This window comes from Erithacus rubecula, assembly GCF_903797595.1.
Source record: "Erithacus rubecula genome assembly, contig: scaffold_495_arrow_ctg1, whole genome shotgun sequence".
NCBI lineage: Eukaryota > Metazoa > Chordata > Aves > Passeriformes > Muscicapidae > Erithacus > Erithacus rubecula.
Window position 1 is genome coordinate 1 of NW_027635844.1, and position 13,450 is coordinate 13,450.

The following is a 13,450-nucleotide window of genomic DNA, read 5'->3' on the forward strand; positions in this document are numbered from 1 at the left end:
GTTGTATGGATTTAAATGAGAAGAATAGTCATAAGAATTTAAGAATTCATAGATGATTAGGAATCAGAATAGGAAATAGAATAGGGAATAAGATTAAGGAACCATAGAAGAAGCAGAGAAGAATATATACAACAGCATATAACAATAGTTAGAATAGCTAGAAGAGCAGGTAGAAACAAAGAGAATTATAAAAAGAACGATGATTTAAAAAATACAGAAATGAAAATAAAATTGGATGAAACAAAAAAAAGTCTAGCAAATTTGTTTTATTACATATTGTGTATTAATATTAAAGTATATGATACAAATACATGAATATACAATATATTGTAATATTGATATTAATAATTTCCCCGGCACATGTGAATTCTCTAGGGCAGCTCTGTGCCAGGGTCCTGCCCATCCTGCCCAGGGAAAATTCCTTCCGAAATCCTCTCGAGGGCTGATTCCCTGGCCAGGCTGGGTGTGTTCTCAGCAGCCCTGCCTGCCCTGAGCACCCTGTGCAGGCCGGGAGGGGTTTCCCCAGTGCAGCCCCAGCTGAGGCAGCAGCAGCTCTGTGCTGTTCCTGACACATCCCTGTGGCAGCAGCTGCATGGGGCTGTGCAGCCAAAGAGCCAGAGCAGCGCACACAGCACTGCAGCAGCACCGCAGCTCTGGGGCTGGGCTGATCCTGCTGCCTGAAGGACATGCAAAAAATAAGTATAGAATAATATTAGATACTTTAAAGTACATATTGGAAGACAAGAAGAAAAAAACTAGAAAGAGCAAGGTGAGTAAGAGTAAGAATAATAATTGAATATTCACAAATGATATCATTTTATTAATAATGCAGGAACAGCCCCAGGGTCTGTACCCTGGCACAGGGACAGCACCCAGGAAGCGGCTGGAGCTGTGCCAAGGAGGGATTTAGGTTGGATTTTCGGGCAAGGTTCTCCCCACAGAGGGTGCAGGGCACTGCCCAGGATCCCCAGGGATGGGCTCGGCCCCGAGGCTGCCAGAGCTGCAGGAGCGTTTGGAGCCTGGGCAGCGCCCTGCTGGCAGCAGGGACCCAGCCCCGGCCCCGGGCTCTGTCCCTGCGGTGCCGCAGAGTCCAGGGGACACCTGCGAGAGCGGCTGCGGTGCTCGGCCATTGCTCTGCCACCACCGCTACCGGGAGCCCCAAAAACACCTCCTGGGGACCCCCCATGTCCCCCCGAGGGGCATCTGCGACTCAGCTCTGGACCACTGCAAGCTCCAAACATCATGCCGCCCGCACAGACAGAAAGAATTAAATAGGGAGCCCCAAATATATTTCGTGCAATCTCCAAATATCCCTTCAAAAAACCCACCCAGGATATTTGGGGCGAGCGCCCCCTCCCCGGGCGCCTGCGGGATGCGGGGGGCGATGGTCTGGGGGCGAAGGAGCTGCGGATACAGAGAGCAGGGAACGCATGTGGTGCCTCCTCTCGATCCTCCTTATCCTTCCTCCTCCTCTGTCTCTCATCTTCCTCCTCCTCCTCCCCTTCCTCCGACCCTCTGGCCACGTGGCCGGGCCGGGACATGAAGGGAAAAGGCTGGGTCACCCCCAAACCGAGCGAGGATGAGCAGAGGTTTGGGGGGAACAATGGGAAAGTGGTGCAATAGGGGGGACAGAGGGAAGTGGGACCCACTGAGGGTCCCCCAGTTATCCCCAGGACCCCCAAGCCCCGTCCCAGGCCCCCCAGTTCCCTCCGCACCCCCGGCTGAGTGGGGGGCTCAGCCCAGGACCCGTCGTCGTTCGGGGCTCCCCTGAGTGCAGCGAACGGGAGAGCTCCCGGCTCGGAGCGGCCCCAGCATAGGAAGGGATCCTGTCTCTCTTTGAGGGCTTTTAAGGCTATTCAGGTCCATTTGAAGAGGAATTGTTCTCTTTTTGAGTTTTTTTTTTTGGGGGGGGGGGGATCCCACCAGTACACGGGTGCTTTTTCCTCCCCATTTTAGGGTGTTAGTGGGGTACAGCCCCAAAGGCCCCTTTTAAAGGGGGATCATGACGGCTGAAAGTGACATTTTTAGGGGACCCCCACTACAACCCCCTGTAGGGGATGTTTTGTCCCCCAGGGTGGATTTTAGGGATTGTCTCTACCATCGCCGATTTAAAGAGCCGTCAATTGGAAGGCTCCACTGAAACTGCACTTAAAAGAGCAACACCATTCCCGTTGATTCGGGCAGCGGAGCCCCGGGGGTTTGGGCTTCCTGGGAGGTTTTGGGGGTACCTGGGCGATGCCGGTGACAGAGCTGGGACCCCGTGCTGGGTATGAACCTTCTCACTGCACTCGGGCAGTGCCAGCGTGTTCAGGGAGATCCTGGGGGGACCGGGGGGTTCTCTGCAAATTCCAGGGGACCCCAAATGCTAAGGGACCCCCCTGAACTCCCCTCAGCACTGGATCTGCTGCAAGCATCTCACCCAAAACCCTGAGAACTGTGATGAGTGACAGCCTGGGAGTGTTTCTCACTGTCTGCTGCACTGCACAGAACACCCCAGGCAGAGCACTCCAGGAGGGAACTTCCATGGGTTTCTTCCCCTTCTGGTTTCATCCCTGCCATATTTCCAGAGACATTCCTGGCAGGTGTGCCCCAGGTCATGTGTGAATTCCTCAGCCTCGATCTCCTCAGTTTCCCAGCACCTCTTGGTGACCTGGGCAGCGCCGGCGGCCACCACGAATGTCCCGGATCGCAGCTGGAAGGAGAGGAATTCCCGGCCGTCCTTGGCGAGCCCATGGGATCCGCGGACGCTGCCGTGGGACAGGAGGGCACAGGCGGAAACCTCCTGCAGCAGGGGTTCCCTGTATGCAGCAAAGGGAGCTCCAAGGGTCCCCGGTGTCCCCACCTGCAGCACAGGGCGGGGAAAGCCGGGATGGCCGGGAATAGGGGTCAAGGGTGTCCCCGGTGTTGAGGGAAGGAGGGGCTGGGTGCTGGGAAAGGCAGGAATAGGGGTGCAGGGGGTCTCTGGGTCAAGGAGAAGGGGACTCTGCGGGCCAGGAGAGGCGGGATGGCCGGGAAAGGGGTGCCGGGGTTACTGGTGCCGGATAAGGGGGTGCAGGGTGGAACGCATGGCCGGGAATGGGGGTTCGGGGGGATCAAGGCGCCCGGGAATGTGGGTGTAGGGGCCTCTCCGTGCTCCGGAATGGGCGATCAAAGAGTCCCGGGGCCGGGGGTCCCCCTCAGCTCTGGCCGCCCCCCGGCGCCCCCAGGAGCGCCCCAGCCCCAGCGCTGGAGCCATGGCGCTGCTCGGCTGCGGCCCCGCCCCCTGAGCAGCCTCCGGCCCCGCCATTGGCCCCGCTCTTTCCTGCCAGCCAATGGCAGCCCGAGTCTGCAGAGGCGTCACCGGTCGCTGGGCAGATCCCGGCATTGCCGCCGGCTGCGGAAGGGAAAAGCCACAGCGTCAGAGGGAGCGCGTGGGAAGAGCACGGGGCAATTCCCGGGAATTCGCCTGGATCCCCTCCCGGGATCCCCCGGGACCCTCCTCGGCCGCGCACTGCGGGACCCCCGGGCCGGGCTGTGCTCAGCTCCCGGGGCCTGCGCTCCAGCTCTGCCTGCAACCCGCCGCCTCCGGCCCAAAGCGGGGCGAGCACCGCCAGCCGCGGATCCATTTTTTCCTGCGCTGCGGCTCCGAGCCCCGGCGGAGCAGGACTGGGCGCTGCGACTGCGAGCCCTGATTGCCAATCTCCTTCTCTCTCTTTCTCCTGTTCTCTCCCTTTGCTGTGGGTGATCATCAATCCCAGAGAGGCCGGAGAGCCCCGTGCCCAGGTCGGGTTTTCCAGGAAAGGGAGGCCTGGGGGTGAGGTGCCCAGGGCCGGCCGGGAATGGGAGTCCCGTAATCCCGAAGTTAAAAATAACCAGAACCGAAGCCTTTAACTACGCCACTCTTTATTACTACAAGCAGCAGAGAAGTTAAGGGAACATTCGTATGGTGGTACTGCTGCCTAACCACACCCAAAAAATAGTGCACCACACACCCTGGGAACTCTCACAGAATGGAAGGAGAATGGCAGGTTTATAAGAGTGCCCATGGACTTACTTTGTGTGGTGTTGTTTAGGGCTGTTTGTATGTAAAGTCACTTTACAGGAGATGGTGAGCTCACAACTGGAGGACGAAGGCAATTTTTAGCAGTTGGTCCTGTAGCTGACTGTATGGTGTCTGGAGGGTTCCCGAATCTTGTATTGGCTCGCTGTTCCAGGGGCTTTTTCTCTTCAAGGGAACTCCCCTGAAGAGTGGTGTTTTGGGAGTCTTGTGATTTTACATGTTGGGCGTGTTCTTTCAATTGATGGACAGGAGGGGAGCAGCAGCAGCCAGGCCGGAATGAGGTAGAGGAGAGGGCAGAACTGGGAAGTAACAGGGAACAAACTGGAAAAGGGAATACAACAAACTGGATTTAATGAAGGGAATACAACAAACGGATTAAAGAATGAACAGGGGTCATACAGAACAGTGTATCACATGATAAGGTAAGTGACAATTCCAACTCTCTAACAATCCCCATTTGCAACCTTCAGGGGAGATCATTTATCACAGTGCTGTAGCTCAATATTAAATCTGGTTTTTGCTGATCCCATGCTGGGGATTTTTTAAACGCTCTCAGCCCCTGGCTCATAACAGGGTGAAGGAGCCCTGGCCCAGGCTCTGGCCCTGGGACACAGGGACGCTGCCGGGGGGTCCCTGTCCCCCTGTGCCACCCCCAGGGCCCGGCCCCTGTCCCCGTGTCAGGCTCTGGGGTCGATCTCATGGAACATCCTCTGGGGGAGGCTGCGGCATGGGGGGCGGGGGGACCTGGGGGGACAGGGGACCCCCCTGTGCACGAGCAGCGTTGGACTGTGAGGGGGGAACGGGGCAGAGTGACCTCCCCAGTGACCTCACACAGCCCTGGGATATCACACAGCACCCTGTGATTCACACAGCCCCTGTGATGTCACACAACCCATGTGATGTCACACAGCCCCTGTGATGTCATACAGCACCCTGTGATGTCACACTGCCCTTTGATGTCATATACCCCTGTGTTGTCACACAGCCTCTGTGATCTGCGAGGTCACAGTCATTGCTGTGATGTCACACAATCTGCCCTGGGATGTCACACGGCCATTCTGTGATGTCACAGCCTGCTCCAGGATGTCACAGCCCCTCTCTGATGTCACATAGCCACCCTGTGATGGCAGAACACACTCTCTGATGCCACAGCCTTCTCTGGGACATCACACAGCTGCTCTGTAATGTCACAGCCTGCTGTCTGATATCACAGAGCCACCCTCTATGATGGCACAGTCTCCTCTGTGACCTCACTGCCCTCTCTATGGTGTCACACAACCGTCCAGTGCTGTCACAGCCCACTCAGCAATATCACAGCCTGTTCTGTGATGTCACAGCCCAATCTGTGACCTCACACTACCCACGCTGTGCTGTCACACAGCCCCTTTCTGACATCACAGCTGCTCTCTGGCTCCATGACACAGCCACAGAGGTGCTGCTGTGCCACAGCCCCCTCTGGGACATGACACAGCCCCTGCCAGTGCTGAGCACCTGTGAGCTCTGCCTGTGCCCTGCTCGTGTCCCTGCCATGCCCTGGCAATGCCCCAGCCCTGGGGCTGAAGGAAATGAAGATGAACCTGGAAATGTTGCTGGCAATACAGAAGGTCTAGATGAAGCAAATGAAGGAGAAAACAAGGATGTGCAGGTGGAGCGTGACAAGGATACTAGAAAGGAAGAAGAAGGAGATGGAAATTAAGAAAAGTCCCATGGTGCAAATATGACAGTGAGGAACAATGATGATGTAAATGAAGACAAATATGGCAATGTTGCTGGAATTATGGAAGGCCTAGATGAAGCAAATGAAGGTGGAAACAAGGATGTACAGGTGGAGCAAGACAAGGACACTGGAAAGGAAGAAGAAGGAGATGGAAATGAAGAAAAATCCTATGGTGCAAATATGAAGACAGGCAACAGTGATGATGTAAATGAAGGTGAAGATGATGTAGATGGAAAGGAAGAATACACAGATGTGAAGGTGCAGGAAAGCAGTGATGCCAGTGAACAAAGAAACAGTGATTGGACTGAGCAGGAAGATAGCAGTGATCCTGGGAATGAAGTAGGCCGTAGTGGTTTTGCTGCAACTGAGGAAGAAAATAAGGAAGTTATAAAAGAGGATGACAATGATAGAAACAAGGATGAAAAAGAGGGTGGTGTAAATGTGGAAGGAAACAAGAATGAAGACAGAAAAGAAGCTGAGCAAAGTAACATGGCTGCCAGTGAAAAAGCAGGCAGTGATGGTGACAAGGAAGAAAGCAGCAGTGGTAGAATCAAAGACAGAGAAGACACTTGAGATGTTGGGAATAAGGAAAGCATCCGTTTAGTAGATAACATACAGTGGCCTGTGGAGGACCTGGGGAGAGGTTGCTCAGTGACAGCTGAGCTGATGGAGAGCTTCACGCGTGTCTTTGTGGACAGCAATGCTCTCTACCCGGTGCCTCAGGAAGCCATTGGGCTGGGCAGTGCCTTTGAGGGTTGGAGTCCCCGGGAGTAGGATGGGCTGTAGCGCATGCTGGTCCCACTGAATCCCCGCCAGGGCACGCCTTCCACTAGAGCTGAACAGCGCAGGGCAGATGGCAGCAAGGACCTTCAGTGTCCGTGTGGAGCTGGTGTGCACGTGCAAGAGGAGCAGCTGAATGGGAAGCTGATGTTTTTCCTGCATAACTCGCAGGAGGAGCTGCGGCAGAAGGAGAAGTGCAGTCTCCTAGAAACACTCTGGGCATCGGCACGCTGGCCTCCTCCTAGGCCTGCAGTCCACCTGAGATTTTTCTTGATCAAAGGACACAGGGACTTTGAGGACAGAGCCCCTGATAACAGAAATCCTGAGGAGAGAGGGGCCAGAAACAGGAAGCCAACAGAGTGGGGAAGGAAGGTGGCATCTTCCTTCCTTCCACCTGATGATCATCCACCTAAGATTCTTGTTGGAACAGGAGGGCACAAAGTCACTACTGTGCACTCTTCACTTGGGGGATTGTGGGAGGGATGAAACTTTCATTTCCTCCTTGGCTTCCTAGCAGTTCCTTTATCCCCTGATTTGTCACCAGTCATTGGAGACAAAATGCTTCAGGGGAATTGAGTGACTGTGGGGCTGATTTCACTCTGGTCTTGGTTTAATGACTGGTAGTACTTCTACAATTCCTTCTATTGTTCATTTTGATAGGAATGCTACATTTAGGTTAGCTCAACCTCTTTGAAAAGAACTCTTCTCTATTCCTGTACTCTTAAGTCCTGATGTTGTATTCTCACTCCATCTTTTGTATTTTGTTTGCTGTTCTCTACCCTGCCTCTTTAAATGTTTCCCTGGAGCCTGTCTGCACTGCATTTCTTGCCTGCAAAAGCAAAGCTGCTTGTGGCAGGACTTGAAACAAACAGCGAAGAAAAAAGAGAGGCTCTTTACTCACACTTCTCAGCAGAAGAGTTAGTAATGCACAAAAATGCTGGTTTTTTCTGAGCACATCCACTGCAGGAGCAGTCATCCTGGCTGGTCTGCAGGGGACATTTGCTCCACACCCTGTTTAGAATTCTAGAGTAGGATTGTGGAGTAGGATTATAGAGTAGGAATATGGAGTAGGATTGTAGAGGATTACAGAGTAGGATTGTAAATAAATGCATTTTCTGAAACCTCAACTAATCTGAAAGATTCTTTTCTTTCTCATTGTGTATCAGAGACTGAAATGTTATAAGTTTTGACTTAAACATTTTCTTGAATGACTTTTAGAACTGGATTACAACAGCTGCACAGAATGCCACCATATCCTGAACAGGTCTTTGGGGTGAGGCCCTGGACTGTTCACTGATGAAGATAAGATAAAACTCAGGAGTTGGGAACACTCACAAGGCACAAGCTTAGCACCTTTGGGGAGGAGACAAGAGCCACAAGGCTGTCAGCTGCCAGGCTGGCACAGAGCCTCGCACCAAAGGGTGGGCAGGGAGAAGCTTTGGGTGTGTGTTGGGAGCCTCTGGTGAGAGGCTCAGTGAGCGCCCATTCTCCAGTGTGCAGACCAGCCCTGCTGTGGGGTCCTTCACCCGGGGAAAGCTCATCCACAGCAGAGGGGTGACATAGCCCGTGTCACCAGTTGACATGAAGTTGGTGCATCAAGGATCTCCATTTCTTGCTTCCTTCTGATTTTTACTGTTTCCAATTTAAGGTGACTTATTTTTATTTATTTGAATCTCAACATTTGAGTAAAATTTGTCTGCAGTGACTTTTCCTTTATGCTTTAGGCTGCAGTACATCTGAGTCAGGGCCATCAGAATTGAACTGTTCTTGTGAGCTGTGGTGTGAAAATGCTCAAATAGTTGTGGTGGTTTCACTTCCAACCAGCAGTAACACCAATTTCATATAGTAGTTTTAGTTTACCAATTTAAAATTTCCAGCCAATGCACCAATTGTGGTGGGTTCTAGTGCTGGCCAAATTGCCTGCACATCCACTAGAATTGTCTACTAATTTCCTGCTGTGAGATAGGGTTAGGAGGGAAGGCAAAGCAGGCTCAGAGGTACAAAGGAAAGGGTATAAATCAAAACTTTATTAACAGAAACTAAAGGAAATAATAAGAACAATCAGAATAAAGCCTCTTGAACACTTCTCCTCCCTCCTCCCCATACTCTCTTTTCTTTTCCACTGACAACATAGAGAAACAATTCAGTCAGTTTGTCACCTCTAGAGTATTCTTTCTTCAGATCACTTAGGGAGATGAGTCTCTCCTGTCAGTCTATGGAGACTTCTCCACAAGAAAACAGTTCTCTTCTGACTTCAACTTCCACAAATACCAACATCCTGGGAAATCTCCAATCGCAAAGTCCCTCCCATCTTTTCACATCCTTCCCACAGCTGAATTTATGGGCCGTGTCAAACTTACGGGGTACTATTTTTAAGGATGAAACTGTTTGAGTAAATGTTCTCTTCATCTAAATTGGAGATCATCTCCATCTCATGAAACAGAGGTCTTCTTCTTCTTCCCTGGGGGCAAAGGATCTTCTTCACTCCTCTCTCTCTCTCTGTTCAAAATTCTCTTGGGATCACAGCTACTTCAACACCTGCTTACTTCAGCACTGGTGCTTCTGCTCATGGCTGTGGTGAGAAGGCTTCATCTGCCCAAAATGCATTTCATGAGTTACACAGGAAAAAGTGTCTAATGTAGCAATTATATATTCTCCATAGCTTACAAGAGAATTTCAGTCCAAGAGTGAGGCATGTCCTCAATCCCTCCCATCTTGGAACTTCTATTTCACTGACCTTGGTGTCTTCATGTTGTTTTGTTTCTGTGTGTCTGTCACTTTTCTCTCACTCCAGAGAGAATGGAAGGTCTGCAAGCCTCATCTGTGCAGTGAAAGAGTCAATATTTTGCCCGAGGCCTGCAGAGGGCCATGAGATCCCAGCCGGGTCCGGCCGGAGCTGTTTGCTGGAGGATTCTCCGGCAGCCGCGCTGGAGGAGGCCGGGATCTCAGCAGCCAGGCCAGCGCTGCGGCACATCCGCGGGGCCATGGCTGCCCTGCCCTGCCCTGCCCGGCGGCTCCTGTGAGACTCAGCAGCAGCAGCAGCATTGCAGCCCAGCCACGGGCCCGCTCTGGCCGTGCTGAGGGCAGGGGGACCCGGCTGTGCCGGGACGGGGCCCGGCGAGATGCCGAGAAGGGGCGCGGCCCCATGGCAGAGCCCCCCGGCCGGCCCGGCCCAGGCCCGCAGAGGGCAGAGCCGCCCGGCCGGCCTGGCGCCGGAGCTCAGGGCGAGGGAGAGAGAGCCCGGGCTCGCTCCCATGGAAATGTGTGTTCACACAGGGGCATCCGACCTTTGCATCGGTGTGACAGTGTGTCAATACTAAACATCAGCCACTGCTTGGTTTTTGTCTGCTCTAAAGGAAGTTGCTTGAAATAAGGTCCTTGCAATAACTGATTTGCATAACTGATTCATTTCTTCCTTGCAAAAGAAAAAATGCAAACTAGAACATTAGTTTATGTGGGTCTGTGCAAGTGCTAGCTTATAGAAATCTCTATGTAATATATTGCTGATTTACAGATGAATCCTGTGAAAAGCAAATTTGAGATGTCTTTCAAGAGATGCTTGCAAGCAACAGATTTGCAGTCTGTACTTTGACTAGGTCTGTAGAGATTTTTGGGAAGTGGGTAAATTGTGTTCTGCTGGTGAATCACAGGCATCCTTTACAGACCATGAGTGAGGCGTGACCCTGCTGGATCAACATCTACCTCAGATGTAATGGTCATTTAATGACTGGCATTTTGCAGCAGTTTTCCCTATGTCACATTAAAATATCTATGCAGGGGCTTGACATCTCGCCTGTAAGTCGAACAGAGTTAGTAGAAGAAACAACAATTGAAGAATTCCAAGTGTATCCATAGTAAGGAAGAAGATGTGGCCATTGGCATGGAAACTAGTTTCAAAAAATACTTGAAAGATTTTGGTAGTTTGACTACGTGCAAAAGTAATTGTGCATATGTGCCTTATTAATTTTCTGCAAAAATTTGACAAATATATTGACACTAATTGCTTTGCACCAATGAATATAATAAGCTATTGTGATGTAGTCAATGACTTAAGATCAGGCATTGTTACGAGCGTATAAAGTGGAGAACACTCAGAGTAAAGAGCAAAAGACACCACTGTTCTTCTGATCAACTGTGTGTGTGTGTGAATGTCACGTCTGACCCGATGGTGACAACTGCCCCACCTGGTTTTAACAGATGAAGATAGAATACATACCCTTGGTAACACCTGGCATTGGAACCCAAGACATTTGTTAATTTAAGATCTTTGCCTTGAGTGGTCGAAGGTGTGGAAGTTTGGACAACACCATTCCCAAATCACCTTGTTTTGGAGGGTTACAGAGGAATGCAGATGGGCTGCTCTAAGCTGTCAGCTGAAGCACCTCCCAGGACTGCCTGTAGATCTTGGTTTCAATTTGTCACTGAGCCAAGGAATATCGAGATCTTGGCAAGTGTTTTGTAAAACACATTTACAAGTGTTGGAGACAAGATATTTCAGCAGATTTGAAAGAGAAATTGTTTGCTTGTATCCCTATGGAAACTCTATTTTGTAGTTCTCTCAAAAATACTCTGATGCAACCAGTCTTTCTAGAGAGACACAGATGTTGATTCTTGTACAGATCTAGGGGAACTTTGAAGCCCAGTCTTTTTCCTGTTTCCTGTCATTAATATATTCAGCTAAGAGGGTAGAGGTGTGGCCAGCAATGACAAAAACTTTTTGTGCAAAAGGATAGAAAAATGACTGAGGGGGGAAGATATTTGGGAAGCGTCAAATGGACCTGTGAATGCCCATTTCTTCCTTGGATAGTATTTTAGAACTTTCTCTTTTTTTTTTTTTTTTTTTTTTTTTTTTTTGCAATCTCTAATGGCAGTGTTTTGTAAAACTGTGCATTGCTCTGCAAGTAGATTTTATATTTTCACTTGTCACAGTTCCTGTCAGTCTAACACCAAGTAGCTGCCTTTCCTAATCATCTACCGAATCCTCAACACCCCATGGGTTTCTTTATATTTGTCTTCTATAGATTGTCTCATTATTTCTTTGGACACCCTAACTTGTTGGTTTTTTGTTAGCCACCACCCTTCACAACTATATCAGACATTCGAGGATTTTCCTAAGTGATTTTTTTCATTAGGGTGTTCTTTGACTGACTTGGAAAGGTTCACAACTTTGGATAGAACTGGCAACAAGATGCTTTGTCCTGCCACCTCTCTATCAGTTTTGTCTTCTACTAGGTTTCTGATGTTTCTGGATGTTTGTCTGTACTGGTGAGCTTTGCAGTGCATTATTGCCACTTTAGCAGGGAACTGGACACTCCCAAAAATTCCATACTTCCTTGGGGATCATGATTCTGTGTAGAAGGGTTGAGGAACATAGCAGGGTACAAGGTAGTAGCTGTCTTTATTACCACGTCTTTCATTCTAGGAGTACCACCTGTTACTTTACTGTTTTGCTCAGGGATAAGCAGTGACCTCCTTTTTGCTCTAAAACAGACATAAGCATGTGTGGCACAGAAACTGTCATTTTTTCCCATTCATTGTCAAGGCCATTCTAACAATAAGGACCATGGTGGCTGCTGCTCTGAGGTGAACTGGCCAACCCTCAAGTGCATAGTTTAGTTGTTTTTTGAGGAATATGCTCTTTTCCACTGGCTTCTTTCCTACATTCCCAGTCTGGAGTGTGGAGCTACTGTGCAAGGTGAAGGTGCTCATGGATGAACAGTGCAAAGAGTTCAGCCAAATCTGGCAACTCCAGAGCAGGGGTTGTCATCAATGTCTTTTTAAGATATCGAAAGGCTGTTGAACATTCCGTAGTCCAGTGAATTTCCTCCTTGGATTCCTTTGATGGCTCGTAGAAGTAACTTTCCAAAAGTCCATAAATGCCAATCCATAAGCAACACCATCCAGTTATTCCTAAAGAGACACATAGTTCTCTTATAGATCTGGGCTCTGATGTTTGACAAATTGCTTTCTTCCTTTCTATTCCACAAATTACCCTGCCCTTGTGAGTGTGGCAGCCAGGAGATGAGACATGGTCTGGAATGGACATGGTCTTTTACACAAAGACAAGGTTTTGTGATATGGAAAAGGAACTTTGGATGGTCATATTCAGCACATTTTCAATGACATGCTTTTATTCCCTCTCCCTGTAATGACTGAACAAGAGTTTTTTTGGTGCCAGCTGACTGAAATAAGGAGTAAGCTTGGGTATGGAGGAAATGGAAGTAAAACGATGAGAAGCTGACTATAAAACTTTTTCCAGATGTGTCAATAACTTCGATGGCCACCTGCAGTCAGCACAACTATCAGCCTGCAATTGTGTTCAGGGTCAGTGCTGGCTCTTCCATGTCAGCTCATCCTGCAGAGTCTGTGGGGGCTTGGGCATGCTGCTGGCTAGTATCCCTTTAGGAGACTGGGATGAGGAAAGGTCTTGGGGCTTTTGTCAAAGAGATGCTATTTGAGTGAGCATGTATGTGCTCAAAGCCTCACAGACTGACTGGCCCACGGCAGGATGGACCAGTGCTGGGAGGGCTGCCCCTTGCTGCCCTAGTGAGGGGTGTTAAGCTGCACCTTCATCCCGCAGACAGCCAAGTACAGCACTTTTGTGCAGAAACACTTAATTAGCCCTGGTTTGCACAGCTGCAGCACCTGGGGTGGCTGGAGCGTCCCTTTGTGCAGCTGGAAATGAGCTGAGTCAGTTGTGGAACTGGGCAGGGCATTCCCACCTGTGCCCATTGGGAATTCCCTCTGCCCTGGGTGTGTCCCATCCGGCTCCTCAGTGACATCACAGCCAGCCTGGAACATGGAACTCCCCATTTCCAAGGACACGTGGCCATTGTCCCCAGCACAGGCAGGACGGGTCAGACCCTTCCGCGGCTGCAGCGAGAGCGGAGGTGTCAGAGCCTTTAGCGAGCGCT

At 50.4% G+C, this 13,450-nt stretch overlaps 1 pseudogene across 1 annotated transcript; it reads left to right on the forward strand.

Moving 5' to 3' along the window:
• The first annotated feature begins 5,822 nt into the window (after positions 1–5,822).
• On the forward strand, positions 5,823–9,559 carry LOC306816289 (annotated as a pseudogene). Its single transcript has 2 exons — positions 5,823–6,895; positions 9,331–9,559. The product of its transcript is annotated as an uncharacterized misc_RNA (transcript).
• The last annotated feature ends 3,891 nt before the right edge of the window (positions 9,560–13,450 follow it).